This window comes from Pyxicephalus adspersus, chromosome 3, assembly GCF_032062135.1.
Source record: "Pyxicephalus adspersus chromosome 3, UCB_Pads_2.0, whole genome shotgun sequence".
Lineage (NCBI taxonomy): Eukaryota > Metazoa > Chordata > Amphibia > Anura > Pyxicephalidae > Pyxicephalus > Pyxicephalus adspersus.
This window is the reverse complement of record NC_092860.1, coordinates 119,233,051-119,252,722: the sequence shown is the minus strand read 5'-3', so window position 1 is coordinate 119,252,722 and position 19,672 is coordinate 119,233,051. Positions and strand designations below refer to the sequence as shown.

The 19,672-nt window shown below is 39.4% G+C and overlaps 1 protein-coding gene across 1 annotated transcript in view; it reads left to right on the top strand.

Annotated features, from left to right (window-relative positions):
• Positions 1–14,825: 14,825 nt before the first annotated feature.
• Positions 14,826–19,672, top strand: part of FAT1 (FAT atypical cadherin 1) — a 157,873-nt gene continuing 153,026 nt past the window's right edge. The window contains exon 1 of the mRNA XM_072406160.1: positions 14,826–15,167. The gene's annotated coding sequence lies outside the window, so the exon portion shown is untranslated. The remainder of the gene's footprint in view (positions 15,168–19,672) is intronic.

The following is a 19,672-nucleotide window of genomic DNA, read 5'->3' as shown; positions in this document are numbered from 1 at the left end:
CATATTGGCAGTCTTTGACCATCTTATACATTGTCTCTTATAAAATGTCTGCAGTCACTGACAATCTCTTGTAACTATCTGCAGTCTTTGACCATCTTGTGTACCATATCTGCAGACCATTTCTTCTAGCATATCTGCAGTTCAACAACATTCTATAGCAATGCATTCAGTAAATATTATGTTTAGCCTCTAGAGCTGCTATTGAGGCCCCCTTTATCATGTAAGTGGCTCAGAGGTAGCACTCCTGCCTTTGCAGCGCTAGGCCCCAGGTTCAAATCTCAGCCAGGACACTATCTGCATGGAGTTTGCAGGTTCTCCCTGTGTCTGCGTGAGTTTCCTCCCACATCCCAAAAAAATGCATTAAGGGTAATTGTATTCCACTCAAAATTGACCTTACACTACATTAATGACATATGACTATGGTAGGGACTGTGAGCTCCTTTGGGGGACAGTTAGTGACGCGACTATTGACTTTGTACAGCACTGCGTAATATAATGGTGCTATATAAGTACTGTGTAATAATAATGTAAGTTAACCACCCCTGCTGTAACCAAAGGGCATTCATTTTGCTAAAGTAGTTAGCATCATAAATAATTTCCTGTGTGGCTGATCTGCTTTAGCCTCTCTGCAGGACCCTACAACAAGAGTGCGAGCATAGACCTTCTTGGCTACTATAGTAATGCCATGAAAGCTGCAGCGTTAAAAATATTTAAAAAATAACTTCTGAAATTCATTTAACATGTTTAACATTATATGAGATTTTAGCTATTGTTTTTTTTTTTTTATATACCTTCATTTTTAATTTGATGGTTTCCTCATTCTGGAGCAGGTTTGTCACTATATACACACAGAGAATTCATATGGGAGTCAGTGGCACTGTCACCGGCTCTCAGTGGATTCTTCAAACAATCTCCTTAGAATGCACTCTGAGAAGGAAAAACAGAAAGTTTAGTTTATAACGGTGTCAAAAAGACAGGATGTTAGGGGAGTTGGGTAGTCCAGGCAGCAAAAACAAACAGCCACTTGCCATCCTGCTGATCCTTAAAGCTGGATTTTTGCAACCCCAGGCCAACTAGCTTTTGCCACCCCATTCTCATCCCCACAAAACTGTTTTATGGTTCTGCAGAAATAACAGCACAGAAACACAGTAAATACCATACTGACATACCAAGAAATGTGTCACCAGAAACATTGCCAATACCACATTGTTACAACCAGAAACTTGCCCACAAAAACACAACCAGTACAATACCGAAAGAACCTAAACATATTAACCAAGACACTGGCAATACAATCCACTACAATCCAACCAGTCCAATAACAATACAATCAGAACTTATCCACAAAGCCACAACCAGTATAATACTGACACAACCAGAAACTTGTCCACACAGACACAACCAGTCCAATAACAATACAATCAGAACTTATCCACAAAGCCACAACCAGTATAATACTGACACAACCAGGAACTTGTCCACAAAGACACAACCAGTACACTACCAACACAACCAGAATTTACCCACAAAGACACAACCAGTTCAATACTAACACAACCAGAACATATCCACAAAGATACAACCAGTTCAATACTGACACAACCAGAAACTTGTCTACAAAGCCACAACCAGTACAATACTGACACAACCAGAAATGTGTCTACAAAGCAACAACCAGTAGAATATTGATACAACCAGAACATATCCACAAAGACACCACCAGTACGATACCAACACAACCAAAAAATATCCACAAAGACACAACCAGTACAATACCAACACAACCAAAACATATGCACAAAGACACAACCAGTACAATACCAACACAACCAAAACATATCCACAAAGACACAAGCAGTACAATACCAACACAACCAAAACATGTCCACAAAAACACAACCAGTACAATACCAACACAACTAAAATATATCCACAAAGACACAACCAGAACAATACCGATACAACCACAACTTGTCCACAAAGATACAAGCAGAACAATACCGACACCGCCAAAAATGTGTCCACAAACACACAACCAGTACAATACAAACAAAAATATCGGCGAAGGCATAGTTTATATCACACTGATACAACCAGTAACATATGCACAGAAAAGGAGTCACAACAGTACTGAAACAACAAATAAAAAGGGTCACAAAGAGAGCTGGATATGTAAAACAAGTATGCAGAAGGAATCACCTGAGAGGCTGTGTAAACTTATAAAAAGCAAACAGAAGTGTCCTATGATTAGGAATGCCACCTGGCCGCTATCTTACCAGCCTGGCCAGTAAAAATTAGACTTGCTGCCTTTGTTATTAACTGAAAACAGCAAATAAACCCAGTATGATATTTTCCAAAAAACCTGGAATCCCTATACATGGTGCCAGTTTCAGTTAGAACCAAATAACATGCAGGAACGGCTGCCCTTGCGGGCTCTGTTATGCATATGAGTGCATATTGTATTCTGAGGCTAATAAACATATTTTGAAGCTTAGGTTGACTCATTCCGCCTTCATCCTTTTGTTCTTCCTGAGTTTCTCTTGTGTTTGCCTTTAACAACAGACTGACTCGTGGTAGACCTCAGATCTACAAAAAAAAAAATGCTTTGGAATTTGAATCAAACACGTATTTTCACAATCTCTTCAACAACTGGCAGAGCGGCATCCACTGAAACAAAAAAAGAATCTTATTTATCTGTTTATTAAAAAGCAGTATGAATAATGTACCATGTCTGTTGCAGTATTCACAGATACTTGTAGTGAAAGAAAAGTAAATGAGCCTGAAGGTGTTAAACAAGCACACAGCTCCTGTTACAGGTAATGAATGCAGTGTCAATCAAAGCTCCACATGAATCTGGATCTGATGGCACTGAGTGACATCGGCTGCATTTATGAGATCAGACTAAAAAGATGGACTTCAATTATACTGACATACATGCTAATAAGAATTCAAAACAAGCCTGTTAGATAAGACATTTCTTTATAAAAGGCCAAACAGTGCATCTGTACACCTGATGATTCTATGTATGCCGCAAGTCTTACTGGCACAATCTCCTGGCAAATTTCCCAACTGTACCCACTAGAGAAATAGAACCTCTTTTGTATTCACTTCCCACATACACTTCAATATCCTAAGTCATTTATGTTGTCTCCAGTGTGATACAGTATGTAGGCTGCACTTTATTATAATTGTTTTATAATAAAAACTGTTGGTGGACACAAACACTCCTATGCAATCAGGGAGTGAAATGAATCCAAGAAAATGAAAAAGATGCAATAGGGAACATTCAGAAATGTTAGGTGTGCAGTACTCGGATACCCTGACAAAAGTGTATGTATATATATATATGTGCCTAGGCACATCTGTAGTTACAGCCTCATAGACGCATATCTGTCATGTGAGATCGTCCAATGTTTCCTCTGATTGTTGGGTACTCAGACTTTAATCCTTCACTGTTAACTTCTAAACAATAAAAAGTTCAGAACTACAACTGTAAAAAAAACAAAAAGTACTATAACACGTGTTTTGTTTTTATTTATATGCACACATATGAGTCTCATTTTTCAAAACTTTCCCAGCCTGCAGAAGATAGACTACCATGAGTGAATTTGGGTAATCCAGCAAACCTGGAGAGAATCTGGTCCAGGATTAAAAATATTTTACAAATAATAGCAAGTGGTTCTAGGAAATTGCTGGATCACCCAGCTTCTTCTATAGTCTATCTTCTCCAGACTTAGCGACCTTTAATAAATCAGACCCACTGTGTAAAAACCTGAATCTGACATTGCATCTGCTGTTTGTTATCTGATGTACAACTGAGCTTGGAGAGGGAAAAGCAGAAACTAGTCAGTTGTATTGCAGTGTAAGAAGTATTTTGACCAGAGAATAAAGCAAACAGGCAGATTTCATCTGCACATATAGGGTTCTTGCACATCCGTGGTATAAATCAGTGTCCCTAACAGCATACAGCAAGTATCTAGATTTGCACACATCTGCCACTGTGGTGCAAATCTTCAAACATGGGTTATTTTGGGAACTACTCCGTGATCTGCTGCATTTACCACAGCATGCTAAAAATGGTTCCCAGTGGCTGGAAGCGCAGATGAGCCATTGGCAGAGCCTGTAGCTCTCCGTGGGTCTAAAATAGCTCTTGTACCTTTGCTTGAAGTTTTACTTTAAAGCAGGGGTGTCAAAAATTTTTGCAAAGAGGCCAAGATTCGGTGAGGTGAAAATGTGTGCGGGGCAACTATTCAGCATGTACTCAGGGTTAGTGTGGGCAAGGTCTTCGCAGATCCCGCACAGTACACGCCCACCAGGGTGATGTGAGGGATTCCCTGTGCACAAGTCTGGTGTCAGTGGGGGCTCCGTGCAGAGCACGTTCTTGGAATCAGAGTGGGCATGGTCCGTGTGGGTCCCGTACAGCACACGCTCACTACGCTCCATGACGTAGGGGATAATTGCAAGGCTGTTGACTAACTCTAATGAAATATAAAATAGCTTTTTTGTACGCATGTATTTTATACTGTGGTCAACAGTGCTGGAGGGCCACATATTATTGATTTTATGACAGAGGCTGCGGGCCGGTGGAAATCTAAACAAAGCCGCAATTGGCCCCTGGGCTTTACTTTGGACATGCCTGCTTTAAAGAAAAAACAATCCTAAAATATTATCCTAATGTAATTGCAATTACTAATAATGGAACCAGAATCCTACTTGCACTATTCTACAACCAGTATCCAAATGTGAGCAGGTACTTTAGATTGCATTAAACCTTTTATTGACCCTAGAGCATCTTCAAAGATAAAATCCTATATTTAATTTCCTTTCAATTTAGTATTGTAACATTCCACATTTTATCAGAGGATAACTTCTTTCACCTTGTTTTAGACAACAGTACATTGTATAACATTTTTATTGTTCATAGATCAACACATTCACTTTTTACTTTACTGGCAGATTTATTTTTTTATTTTTTTTTTGTTTGAGAAACACTCAGAGGATATTTGATTCTTTCTTTTAGCTCTAGTACAGTGACCTCATTCAAAGCACAAGTATCTATTTCAGCTCATGATTTTGTCATAGAGTATTGGATAAACCTCTTGTCTGGTATATGACATATCTCTACTGTAATCATAACTCCAAGCAACCCTAATCACACTTTGAACTGTTCACCTTCCTCTTTAAAGTACACCTGTCAGAGCTACTAAAAGCAAGATCCCAGATGAAAGAAGGTAGCACTAGATGCACCATGGAGGTACTTAATTGTACATCTCTTGGTACAGAAACTCCAACAACTCAAACACCCTCAGACCTTTTAAACATGGGGAAATCCCTTGAGATAGTTTTCAGGTGTTCAGGGTACCCCTGCTATAATGTCTATATGGGGCCAGTTGTCATGATATACACGAAGCGGATAGCAAAAATGCTTCCTACATGGCTGGCCAGTGGGAAGAATGTCACCCTTACACATGATCATTGGTGTCTGTTAAACTGACCTGAGAGTACGCACGCTCATTGCTCATGGAGCCCCTAGCAACCTCTGGAGGAACCTTTAGGGTTTCACAGAACCCTGTTTGAGAAACAATGTCCTACAATATATAAGTTATAATTTTTTTAGAGTTGACTCTGAAGGTAATCCCCAGTACATTATTTTTTTTCGGGGGGATAACCCTTCAGTGTTATTAAAACTAAAACAATTGTACCCTCTTATACACATATACCCATAGAGAATCTAGGCAGTCTTGAGATGTCCTGGGGGATCCTGAGTGTTACAAATAGTGACTATTCCCTCTATAGTGAACTTAGTTATTTTACAAAATAACACCTTCAGTGTGAATAAGTACATTCACTCCATTTTCCTATTTTAGAGTGTTGAGACAGAAATCATCCTTTGAGGCTTGATGTGCACACCTTTTGACATACAGTAATAGTCCAATCTTCTTACAGCTGCTGAGGGTGACCAGGAACAACACGGCTGGCAGTCTAAATGCACCTTAAAATTAGGACGTAAGCACAACCTGAAAGTAGGAACAGTGAGGCATTTATGTATCACATAAACCTGAAACCACTGCAGGATCAGATTCTCAATTGTCCAAAGTGTCAAAGTGTCCATTTTGTTGGAAAGGGTTAAATCTAAAGCATCTCAAATTCCAGGATAACACTGGAGGTGGCAGGAAGAATGGAGAGCAGACCATTACTCTTTTTCACTTGAGCATCTGAAAGGTTTCCTGCCCCATCCAATGACTTGTCATTTAACAAGTCAAGGTGTGAGAAACCATTGGTTCTTCCTTTGGCACTGGTCTTCATTAGGAAATGTCCGGTGGCTGCACGATGCAAAAACATTATAATAAAAAAAGTTTAGCTGCAATGCCTACCCCTAATGTACTGTCCCAATTTGCTGGAGAACAGAACACCCAGGGGGGTAGATGGCCTACTAGGGAAGTATGCCCCTGGCATCATGGCACCTCTGATGAGTGTGACCTTCAACTCTAAACTATCAGCTATGGGACATAGCAAACATCCGGTATGTACCCTATTTACCATGCATGTCTCATTCACTAACCATATAATAAACATAGCATGCTTCTTTTACATGCCAGCTTTGCCCCTTCCTGCAATACATATAATGTTATATGTATTTTGTATATAAAAGGAAAATTGCAGCACATAATTATGTACATGTAATTTTGATTGAGATTTACCAACATGTCCGCTTGCTTTACAACCATTCTAAGTTGGTAATGATAAGTATATTGCTATAATTTTTTGCCCTAAAAGTTGTTTTTGCGCAGGATGCTTTTGGCAACATTACTGCCATATAGATGTAGTGGAGTCAATAACATTACAGCGGCTAGTAGTGGAAAATATGGATTGCCTACAGGTTCCTTGGAATAACAGTCATGAAACTGACATTACTTCATAGCTACAACAAACAAAACACATTTTAAAAACTAGAAAAACAGCAGAATGGGGACCTGAATATAAAACTAGAAGGAATTACTTTTGGGTACAAATATATTATTATAAAAAACATTACGTTAGAACAAGGTACATTTTATTTTTAAAAAGTTTTCAATTAGGTGTCCATTGATATCCCCATATATGAACATTTCATCTGCTAACCATGCGGCCTAATGAAACAGTAAGGAAATCTGTAATCAGGGAATCCCACATGGGCGTCTGCCATGTGCTGGCCATATTTTGAAGCCTGCATATGACTTCTATTGAATGGTTTGACCTAATGCTATTGGCAATACACCTTTGGCAAGCCTACACTCAGATAAGTTTTATACTATCCACATAGACAGCTTTGGCAGCCTTGTACTAGTGATAAGTGTAATAAACTCTTAACTCTTGTTGCACCATGGGACCTAAATGAGACAGCATATCTTTGATTATTGTGTTTTAAATATTTGAGAACTTGTTTACAGTTTACAGTTACAGAATTTTGTAAATCTAAAAAACTCCAAGGGGATTACTAATAAAGCAACAAATGTAACATTTTACAATATTCTTTGCTGAAAAATATTCTATTACAAGAGCACTGCAAATTCTATGCAGGGTATTTTCTGTGTGACGTTTGTATGTCCTTCCTATGTTTGTGTGTATACAAATGATAAAAACGATGATCCCAGAAGCATAAAGGTAGGTTACAGGCATACGCCGTTCTGTTCTTTGCGGTGGGGAGGGGGCAAGAAGAACAAGCGGCACCCAGCTGTTTCCGATCAGTGTTCCAATCAATCCAATGTGGTGGATGCCCACCCAAAATCTTTTTCTTCACGTAAAGACAGGGGAAGGGTTAAAAACTCGTATACAAGTGAAAACCTGACTGAACTTCTAATTTTACCTTCTCTATATGAAACTAAAAAAAAATGTTTTGCCTTAACATACATTTTGAATTAATACAGTTATTTATTGATGACAACATCATGAAATGTATTATAGATGAAGCTAGTGAACGTACCTGAATCTGACTTGATATCAGCCTCTCTAATTGTTTTTGTACCAATTACTAGAGATTATGTCTGAGATTACAACAACTAGGGGTTGTGGCGATTGCTTCCTGCCAAGTTAGGATCATATTTTTTTTAGCATTTTTGAACAGTAATCATCAAAGCAGTTAACAAGTTAACAACTGTCTCCCAGCCAATTATCTAATTTGCCAAATGCTCTGTGAATGGTGGTAGTCAGGGGAGGTACCGACACTAACAATAATCACCCAGCGTTCCACAGTCAGGGTTCCTGGTCCTCAGTGCCCACCAATTAAACCAATACAGCTCTTGGCTGCAGCAAATACAGTGATGTGTTACAATTTACTATACTATTTTTGTGAATTTTAGGCAAATATAATTTAGCTTCGTCTTAGAAGTTTAGCCAGTGTTGGCTTCCTCTACCGGAATGCAAATTAGCAGTTTTATCCAGTAACACGCAAAGTATGATGCCCAGGAATGAGAAGACACAACAATGAACTTCATCTGGACGGGTAGTGTTCATCATCAGGGTTTCATAGTGGAAAGTTTCACCAACATTATGGAACATTCACTGAAGCCATGTTGCCACAGTTCACCCCTCATTACTTAAAGACATGACTATGGGGAGGAGAGAGAGTATAGTCCACTGGTCCTTCAGTGTTCAGACTGAGAGATGGATATTTACGAGGTCTTGGTCATCAGCCTGGTTATACAATTTGGCAGAGCTAAGGACTAACTAGATAGACTTACAAATACAAAGCTAGAATAAAATAATACAAAATGCCGCTGCTGGGCTTGTATAGCTGCTTCCATTTCCATCCTTATCATTCCTTCACTTGGTGAACCACTGGCTTAGACCACATTTGTATTTAAACAGTCCAAACACTAGATGCATATGGTTCATTCATGGCAGTGCTTTAATCATTTGCAAAACAAGGGTTAGGATTACAGCCCTGAGGTTTACATCATAGATAACAAGCCAAGAATTGCAGCACCCATATTTCGTCTCAAACATGTATTTAATACAGGGGCTCTTTATTTGGTACAGTACAGTTACCCTGTAAAACTTGCCTTACAAACCACATATATCAATGTAGCCATTTATTCTGAGCATTTAGGATGGGATATTCTCTATATCTTACTAAAACCACTTCATAGAGTCAAAGTGATTGCATTATCAATTCCTTGACAGAGTATCTAACTCTTGACTGAATAAAAACCCCTCTATTTGATGTACCAATCAATGTGGCAGTTATGTTGATGGTCACATCTGTAATAAATCAGGGATATCCTGTGCTGATTATCTCTTTTGTAATTTAGGTCATTTGTCCTTTATGTAAATTGTTTCCAAGAAAATGATTCTACAAAAATGATTTTGTCATATGATGGAGCATAGAATTGCTTTTAATTTTACCATTCATTTTGATTTTGTTGAGTACATGCTATGTAATTCAGTTCTATCATCCGACATCATAACAAAAAACTGCATTTAGTTCTTTAAAAAACTGACCACAAATCTGAGGTTTTTATATAGGGATTATGGGTAAATAAATTCTCCTTGTTACTTTTTTAAGGTTTGGCCTTTTATTATTTTTTGCTATTCGATTGAATATAGAGATTTGTTAATTGGTCAATAGAGGGAGCTCTGCATGAGCCTCATTTACCCTCTCTGCTTCACAATGGTTGTGATATCAGCTACACAGTGTGCCAGATTTAATAAATGCAAATGAATAGGGTAAGGATAACCCCATCGGAGTGTTCCTAATCATGGGCCAGCATGTGTGCTCAGGGGTTTGGACACATATCACTTGTAGTTACTGAACCTATCTATAGCTGATTAAATATTAATGTTCAGTTCGTACAGCACAGTCCTAGTTTGTTATGTATCTAGTATTTCTAGGCTTAATGGCATGTCAACCCTATATATTATGCTGAAGTACAGAAAAGGCTGTGATTGTGCAGGTAATAATAACTGCAATTTCAATTCCAAGCACTTGGTCTTCTACAAATACAGAACAAGCACAGAACTCCTCAACATACATTTCACATGTAATATGGGTGTCCATTAAAATGGGTATCTTAAAGTCTGCTTGAAGCCACACTATATCCCAGGACTATTTGTTATTTGTCTGTCACGTGCTGAATTACTGCCTTTTTCACAGAGGATTATCCTTTTTTATTTGTATTCTATTGTATTTGTATTGTATTATTTGTGTTCTGTTAGGGTCCGTGTGGTCCCGTGGCTTGTCTGCCTAAACTGATGGTGCTAGCCTGCATGTAGAGCCATGTGAAATGCAACAATTCCATATGCACATCCAAGTTTTCTCTAGACCCTGAAGAAGCAGAATGTCTGCAAAACGTGTTGGAAAACCTAAACCTTTTAAACTCTAAAGGTTTGCTACTGATTATAGTGATTCTTATATATGTATATATATTTATTAAAGTTGATGTTATTCTTAACACATATTTGTCTGTTCAGTTCCCTCTTTTCTTTACCCTGAACTAAGGGATACTTTGTTGTGCTAACAAGGTATCACATACCAATTGGTTACGCACAGGGAAGAGTTTCACCTCTCTTGCTGCTTTGGTCTTGTGGTCCTGATGTTGGGGTCAGAGGCACAGGGAACCAGCAGCCCATGAGTAACAAGCCAACGTTTGCAACCTGCTTGTGAGTATACAAACCATGATCAGAAACATCCCAGGTAACTGGCAGTGGTTAGTAATATGATGTCAGGGGGACTACAAAGTTGAAGACAGAAGCAGATCCAGCAACAAGCACAGGTTATAATCAGATGATCAATGACAAACAAAACAAGAGGATAATCCAAGATGCAAGGTCAAAAATACAATCTGGGTTTCCACATGCAATCCAAGTCATGGGTAGAGTCAGGTAAGCACAAAGATGAACACCAGACAGCAAAGCAGAAAGGCAATGAAGGTGTTTAAGTGAAGTGTGTGCATGTCCGAGTGTTGTCTACACAGGAATGTGTACACAGGGGCGCACACAGATGTACAATGCACAGGAGCACCAGTCATACACCATTGTGCTATGTGCATGAGCAAGAGCATGTGCCCAAACCACTCTGTGTATCCCTCCCTTAAGTACACACGTCCAACAGTTCTTGCCCCATATTGGGCGAGAATCTGGCGTGTGTACAGCGCCAGTCGTCCATTATCTAAACGACTGTCCTGGTGGATTTACAGACAATGGATGACTAACGATCCTAATGCAAGGGAAGGGGGAAAGTGCACAGCGGGGTGCCGCTCCGTTGCTCTCCCCTCCGCATAGATGCATGCATCGTGCAGTGCAAGTTGTTGTAAAGTATTGTGAAAGAAATCCTTTCCAACAACTATTATTGCACGTGTGTATGCGGCTTTACTCAGGGGTTCTAATCATTTTCTGTGTTGCTGTTGACTGGTCCTGTTTGCTCTTTGGCTGTCAGTGAGGCAGAAAGCAGCAAAGTAAATCTAAATCTCATGTCAAATAGGTTTTGTAAGCTTTTAATAATCAAAATAAAGAAAAGAAAAATGTCTTTGTTTCCTATAGCAACACTTTTTCAGTGTAGGTAAAGGAAAAAGCAATCTGATCAGCAATTCAATTAGTTGGAATGTAGTTATGTTTTAAAAAGGCACCGTGGCTCAATGTTAGAACTCCTGCCTTTGCAGTGCGTAGATTTTCTCTGGGTTTCCCCGAAAAACAAGTAGTTAGGTTAATCAGTTTCTACCAAAATTGACCTTAGACTGTGATAATTACTATAAAGGACATTGTGAATTCCTTTGAGGAACAGTAAAGTGATATGACTATGGATTTTGTACAGCACTGTGTAATATGTGGGCGCTATATTATTACAAGGTAATAATGATAATAATACTGCACATTATGGAGAACATTTAATTACTTAGTAAACAATGGTAAATTTCTGCTTATTGTGCATTGTTTCATATGCATGTATTTAATCTAAATGGCTGTATTTGTAAGGCACATTTGCATATTTTTATTGGATTTTTGGGGATTATAATTAGCAAACTTCTGTATTTTCAGTAAAGTGTGGAAATTGCCTGGTTTACCGCCCCAAAATAGTGATAATGTACAATTTAGGATAGCAGCAATGTAACAAACATCTCTTATCTATAATTTGTCCAGTGAAAATAGGTGGTTAGTAAACAGCAATGGGAAACGTACAGTCATTATGAATATAAAAAGATGCAAAAGAAGCAGGAGGACACAGTCATTGCTTCCAGCTTCCTAGGATATGAAAACGTTCGCTGCAAACATATTTAGGTAAAAGAGGCACACCCTTGCCACTTCCCTGATCACATTTCCTCCCTCGGAAAAGAATTTATACCATCCGTACTCCACCAATACCAGTCAATATCAGCTACAAACACTACAAATATACGTTTATGTGTTCATTTACAAGAAAAGTTTATTGTCATTTCAGACAGCACATTTTTAAAGAATTATGATAGCATACACTAAAGTATTTTTATGTGATTTTTATGATTTCCTATGTTTGCTCATGTTTATGTCTTAAAATTTAAAGAATCTTCTGAAATCAGGAGAGTCAGATTCCTGGTCCCCGGCTGAATTATTTGGTTTGAATGGCCGATCCTTACATTAATACTGTGTCCTGTTGTGATGTGCAGCCATCACGATTATCTACATTTAGGGGGATCAAGGCTGTCCTTGTGTATACCAAGAGAAAGCTTATGTGAGATTTCAGTGATTGGGTTTATAAATGCTTTAAAATCCAACTAAGGGAAAAGATCTGAACCTATTTTTTATAGTTTGAAAAATTAAACAGCAATGGCCTCATTTTACCATTGTCACATTTGTTTTGTAGTAGGAGTGGCAGCACTGTCACGTGTTTGTCTTTTTGGATGCTACGTATAGCACATAGTACAGGGGCAGTTTGCCACTCCTACAGCTTTCCTGGGGTAGGCTTACACGTGCCTTTTCAATGTACGGTTTTGTGTGGCTTCCTGTGGCTTCCTGTGGCTGACACCTTGGCCGTCGCTGGAGTACTGACCCAAAAAACAGCGTCTGCACATTTGATAGCTGGTGGCACTGAAAGCCCCTATTCATTCCTCATGGAACTGCCACAAGGAGATGCCGCATGAATCTTCTCCCAAAGTGGCAGCATTTCCTGGCTAGAGGAAGCCGTAAATGCATTGTAACCTCACTGCCTTAGGCTATGTACACGCATGCAATATTTGTCATTGGAAAGGATCTTTCACAAGTCTTTCCAACGACAAACAACTGCACGATGCATGAACGAGTGCTGTACATACAGAACCATTCTGCTCCATGGAGAGCGGGAGAACGACGGAGTGGCAGCCTGCTGCACTCTCTCCCCTTCACTTCCATTATGATCGTTCGTCATACATCATCCATGGATCTGCCAGGACGGTTGTTTGGACGATGGATGACAAGCACTGTACACACGCCAGATTCCTGTCCAATATCAGCCCTGAGCCGGCTATTGGATGAGAACAATTGGACGTGTGTACCTAGCCTAGGACTTTAATTGGAGCCTCTGCACCGTATCTGTAGAGGAGCAATGTTGTCACCTTTGGATAGTAAGTGTGTCAGTACTGCAAAATATGTCCCCCTCCTGTGCAGAGTACATCAGACATTAAAATTCAAATGTTATGTCACTTATCAAACCGATAATACAAAAAGCTTTTAATCATTTATTTTACAGAGGAATAGCTAGGTACACACTACATAATTTTCTCTTGATGTCATTTTTGCATTTCATACATTATCGATAAAAAAATTTACTCACTCCTTGTGATTGACTACAAATATTCAATGTGCTATTCACTTGTTGGATCACTGAACTAAATGACATTTAATTCCACCATCATATGTATTTAAAATATCATTTGTAGCACTGGTGTTGATTTTAATATGATGGAAAAAAACAAAAGCAAAAAACACCTTGTCCGATCAATCACTTTGATCAGCATCCAATCAAAAATGGAATTGTTTTAACTGAGATCTTGTTTTCATGTATTCAGATGAATATGTTGCATAGTGTATGGCTAGCCTGAGATTGTCCTGTACATCCTCATCCAGACACAGATGATGCCAGGGGTTGTAGCTGGGTACAAAAGGGCATCTTATTGACTTCTGCTCCACCACCAATCGAATAAAACCATCAGATCTAAAGTACAAAATCTACTTCTTACTGATTTTGCAGTCTTTAATAAGACATATTGGTAAATATCAATAGAAAGTACACACATTGTGCTGCAAGAATTCATAATATCTGATGGACATTCCGATTACTTTTCTATCTGAGACAATTGGAGGGTCAGACCTTCTATTAACTTTCATTGGATCAGTCGATCGAATGCAAAATCGCCATCAGATCTGCCTGTACCCCAACCTAAATCTTAATCCCCCTAATATTGCAGCAATACATTCCAGCACTAAGTACATTTCTCTGTATTGCTGTGAACATTTGTGTGAGCTGAATGAAGCTGATCCCCATGGGATGAGTCACAGAGATCAGCAAGGTTTTGCTCCAAATCTTTTCCAACAAGTCAATAGCCACAAATGATCAGCTTCTTAAATTTAGACACCAAGGTCTGGTCCTCCTGTCAATACCAGAATAGGGGTGTGTGAAGAATTACAAGGGAATGGATAGACATAAAGCAGGATAGGCTGGATAAGGAGGAACATTAATGCACACAAGGATTGTCACAGGCAGAAAATAGAAGAGGCAGGGAAAGGCTGCTGGATAATGAATGACATGAAGATTTGGCTCCTTGGCTGTGAGCCCCTCCACCCCTGGTCCATAGAGTGAGGGGGTGGAGGAGAACGCGACGTCAGCGCCTCTTCACTCAGCCTTGTCCCAGCGCTGGCTGCCGGAGGAGCCACACACTCTGCAGCTCCATAACTTCAATCACTTGTGCTCAGACATGTCCTGACAACTTGGATTTCCTTTCTCCCTTGGATATTTGCTTCTTTCTGATCTCTTGCACTGTGGGCTGTCTTCCCTGTGTCATCTCTCTCCATGATCCTTGATGCTGGATGCTGGATCCCCTGACTCCCTACCCTGCATCCTTCCCTTGGGGCTATGCAAAACAAGGCACTGCTAGAGAGAAAAGTTCTCAGCCAAAGCTCGATGGCTTATCCATAGAAAGCACCCTAGATCAGGAGGAGAACTACAAGATCCAGCTGGTCTGGTAAGTTCTTCATCAACCTTTATAAGCAGTTTAGATAAGGAAGAAGCAGAATCACATATAGGGTTTTGGTTGTATGTAACAACACAGCTTGCTGATTTTAACTCCTAATGCTTGGAATGTGTGAGATGAACGCTCACTATCATATATACATACATTTTTATTTCAACTTCTGCTGCAGGTAACTTGATGCATTGTAGCGCAGCGCCCTCTATGCCGCCTGGGTAGTACTGCAGCCTTGTCCAGGGAAAAGTTAACCACTGTTTGCACCCATTGCATCAACATTGAATGTTATCTTCTTCCATGTTATGGAAACAATGTTCTCTGTGGCTAGACAATTGTTTTTTGTTTTATTGATATTCAGGAAATCTATGATAAAATATTTCAAATGTAGGATTATTTAGTGGTCATAGTTTGGAATGAGAGAGCAATGGTGTATAAAGTGCATTGAGCTCTATTATTATTATTATTACACAGTGTTTATATAGCACCAACATATTACGCAGCGCTTTACAAAGTCCATAGTTCTGTCAACAGCTGTCTTGCAAAAGGGGCTCACAATCTAATGAGCTGTAGTAGACATTCACATTCTTTTCACTTATAGCAGTGAACATAATAAGGAATGAAAATGATTGGGTGTTAGAGGTTACTTGACTTATTAAAGTAGATCTAAACACAATCAATATTAATATTCATCGCTGCCTGTTATGTAGGTGCTTCATAAATAAAAGTTATTCATAATATTAGGAGCAAAAACAATTCTTGTATCAGTACTAAAATAAAACCAATATTGGTGTCCCATATATCACCACCCTTTCCCCCCCCCTGCTATACTTGTTGCGCTACATCACTGAAGCGCCCCGGGGTATATATGCCACCTTCTCAGCCAATAGCTGGACATTCACAGATTACAAGATGGTCTGTGATTGGCCATGGAGGGAATACACCGCCATGAATAAGAGTCACGGCGCTCACTGCCACAGCGCCAGAAGTACAACACCGCTGTAGGGTTTGCTGAGACTATACTATGTCTCCATTTACACAGCCAGTGAAATGCTAGCTACCACTGCAATATTTTTTGTTAATTTAGTACTATTAAAAAAAAAAAAAAAAAAGTTGGAGTTAGAGTTGTCTTTTAATATCATTTCAAAAGTACTTTTTACTGTTTTCAAATCAGGGGCCCTGCCTAAAGAATACCCAGTGATCCTACCACAAATGCCCTTGTACCACCACTTCCTGTTATGGGTTGACAACTGCCCCTAGCTGTGCTCCTGTGTTGTCACCTTGCTGCGCCCCTAACACATTAGCCAGGCATGGTCCACTAATAAGCCAGTCTGGAGCAATGATGAAAGTGGCTGGAAGAGATCAGCACAATGCACAAATAAGATAAAATACAAGATAAAACAGTCATTTATAAAAGACGAGTCAGTTGTTTATGACACTCAGAGCTTTATCTATCGTCATCCAGGTAAGGTTTAGATCTTCTTTATATGAAGCTCAATCACCGCAGCCTAGGACACCCGGAACATCAAAGAGAAAATGTCAAGTCTCATCGAGCTGGTTTATGGCATGACTATGGACCTTGTACAGAGCTGCATAATATGTTGGTGCTATAAAAATAAATATATATATGTATAATACAAGTCAATCACAATAATAAAACTGCTGTATTTCCAGTCTGGCACTGAACAGATAAGCAGTAACAGGTATCTTTGTATTACCCCTGAAGCACTCTGATTTTTCCTGCTGAGAAATACATGATGTTATTTGTGAGTTCATTACACAGAACATTTGAAAGATAATGCCGTTCTATTTGTGTGTATTTATGCGGCATCATTAGTTTGTATTTGCAGTATTAAAAATTCAGCATTTGTCAGAGGTATTTCTATGCATTTGTAAAGTGACAGATAACTTTGATATGTAGCTGAGATATAATATATAATGGTTCTGGTCATCAGCAATTAATAAATATTACAACACTTTATTATATTGTTATCCTTATGCTGTACACAGTTTGGAAATGAACTTGTAATTGGCAGTAATTTGTATACCAGCTGGGCATGTGTAGACCCAGCTTCCTAACATCATGGTGGCCATACAACTAGGGAAGTCTTCACTCACTGTCAATGTACCCTCTGGATATGGAGACATGTGCATGACGACGCTGTGCTCAGTGTTTTCCTGATAAATGTATCATGCGGTTGAAATGGCTGCCCTTGTTTCTCTAATTTCACCACAATATAGCCACAAGCAATCACTTATTAGGCTCAGCACAATAAATCACTTTATAACACTGTGAGCATTGATGCTGCTGGGGCGTCACGGCCTCCTTTGCTTTGGAGCAGACTTGGAACTTTTTTAAGAATAAAGAAGCATGCAGCATTGTTTGAGAAAAGTATGTGCACTTGCCTGGACTTCGCCCTGTTTTTCTAGCACTCTTGTGATTTGAATGTTGGTGTGAAAATGAGGGTGGTCTGTGCACTTCCCTATGTCATTATATCCCCCAGAAGATGAATGGCCTCCCCTACCGAACGTGACGTTTGTGCTAAAGGTTAGGCGTTACCGACTTCACTATTACAGGCTGTATTTGTACTTTTTATTTTAATATAAGCAGACGTGGTGAACCATATCTGACTGTCTAGACGAGGCCCCTTTTAGGTTTTCCCAGCCTCCCAATTTGTTTTAGTGAATAATCTGAAGGCTATCCAACTGTTTATTAACAACAGAATCCCAAATTATCAGAGTTTGGTCTGAGAGGCACATAGGAATTTCCCTTTCCCTTCATATGAGTCACAAGCAGACACATGATTGTACTCTCCCTGGTTGTGCAGAGTTCAACTTTCTGTGAATTTCCAGCTGTGTATACAAGAGATAGAAAACTGGGAAGAAGGTGCACGGACACAAAAATGCAGTTACCCCAAGCAATTAATAAAAAGATGAAATCTGCTTACTATAAGTAACTGCTTGACTTTTTCTTGACTTTGGTTTGGTAAACACAAAGACAGCTTTTTTAATTGATAAGGCTGGGTGCGCAGAGGCAGACTTTTTACTTCTGATCAACTAAGGATCCAATAAAACAATTAGATCTAAACAAGAAGTAAAAGCTACTCCAAAAACCCAACCTTGATTGCTATCCTCGTTCAATTGATCAATAATATTATATAGTGTATGAATAGCTTTACCTGCTGGCCTTGGTCATCCTCACCCAGCCAACGACAGTGCCAATGGTTGTCTGCCTTGGCATAAAACTTTCTGAATGTTCCTCATTCAGAAATCCCATTTCATAAGCAAAATCTGTGTGTACCTTGGACATTGTTGTATATGAGCCATTCATATGCAATAATTGTTTAGTAAGCTCCAACAGCACTTAGTCTGGAGCAGCGGTCACCAACTGGTGGTCTGCGGTCCGCACCCCTGTCCCCCGTATGAACACCACCCGCCCACTCTCCCATCTCATGCTCAGAGCTGCTTGCTAATCATCCTGGGGGGTACAGTAGCCCAGGGCTGTGGACACAACCTTTATTGCATCCACAGCCCATCGCTACTGTCCCCCCTGAAATGCATGGTGTGAGTTCAGTGAATTTAGTGGTCCATGATGTCAGAAAGGTTGGGGACCACTGGTCCAGAGCTCCTCCATGCCTGTTACAAACCCTCTCTATTACACACTCAAAGTGTAGGGATTTAGGGTCATATGATCATAAACACCCCCCCCCCCCCCAAAAAAAAAAAGGTGTCTTTTTACTACAGTTTTATGTTTTGTTGTGTGGTCTGTATTGATTTGTTCATACAACTACTTTGAGTTTACTTTTTATTGCCTTGTATTCTTTCAATCACAAAATCTTTTGATCTTTTAATTGATGTTCATTGACATCATAAATTAGAATTTTATATAAATGTTTCTGTATCTGTTTTGTAGAATGGGAGGAATTTGGCCTCAAAATTTGTCTGCCCTGTATGACCCTGTATGACTCTTCTAGCAATAATTTGCTATTTGTTTCTGCTGCTTAATTTTTCTAATTCTGCTCCAGATCATTTAGATAGGGGTGTCATGTTTTTTGGAGCAACCAGAACTAGTAAGCTCTAGGGATCATAATGTACTTTCTATAAATTACATTATGAAGCATTAAGCTCTCAGCAACGTTCACTTTCTGCTCCAGTGGGACAAAACAACAAAGTGAGAAAATCTCCCAAAAAGAAGGGAAAGACTGGATCTGATGTGTACCGCCATTGGGAACTATCCCTAGATCTCCTGTTTTAGGAACAGGGGAGAAGCCAATGAAGGCCCAGCACAAGCTCTGACCCTTATTCATTTAGACTTTTATCAATTTTAAAGATATGGGAAGTCTTGTATACATAAAGTGCCAATCTTCTATTAACATTGTAATATTAGATTAATATACACATTGTAGTAGCTTGGGATCGAAAGAGCTGCTTTACAAGATTGCTTGTGTTTGCCAGTGCCGTGCAATAACTGTGATCACATACCTGCCTCCATCAAGCCTAGAATT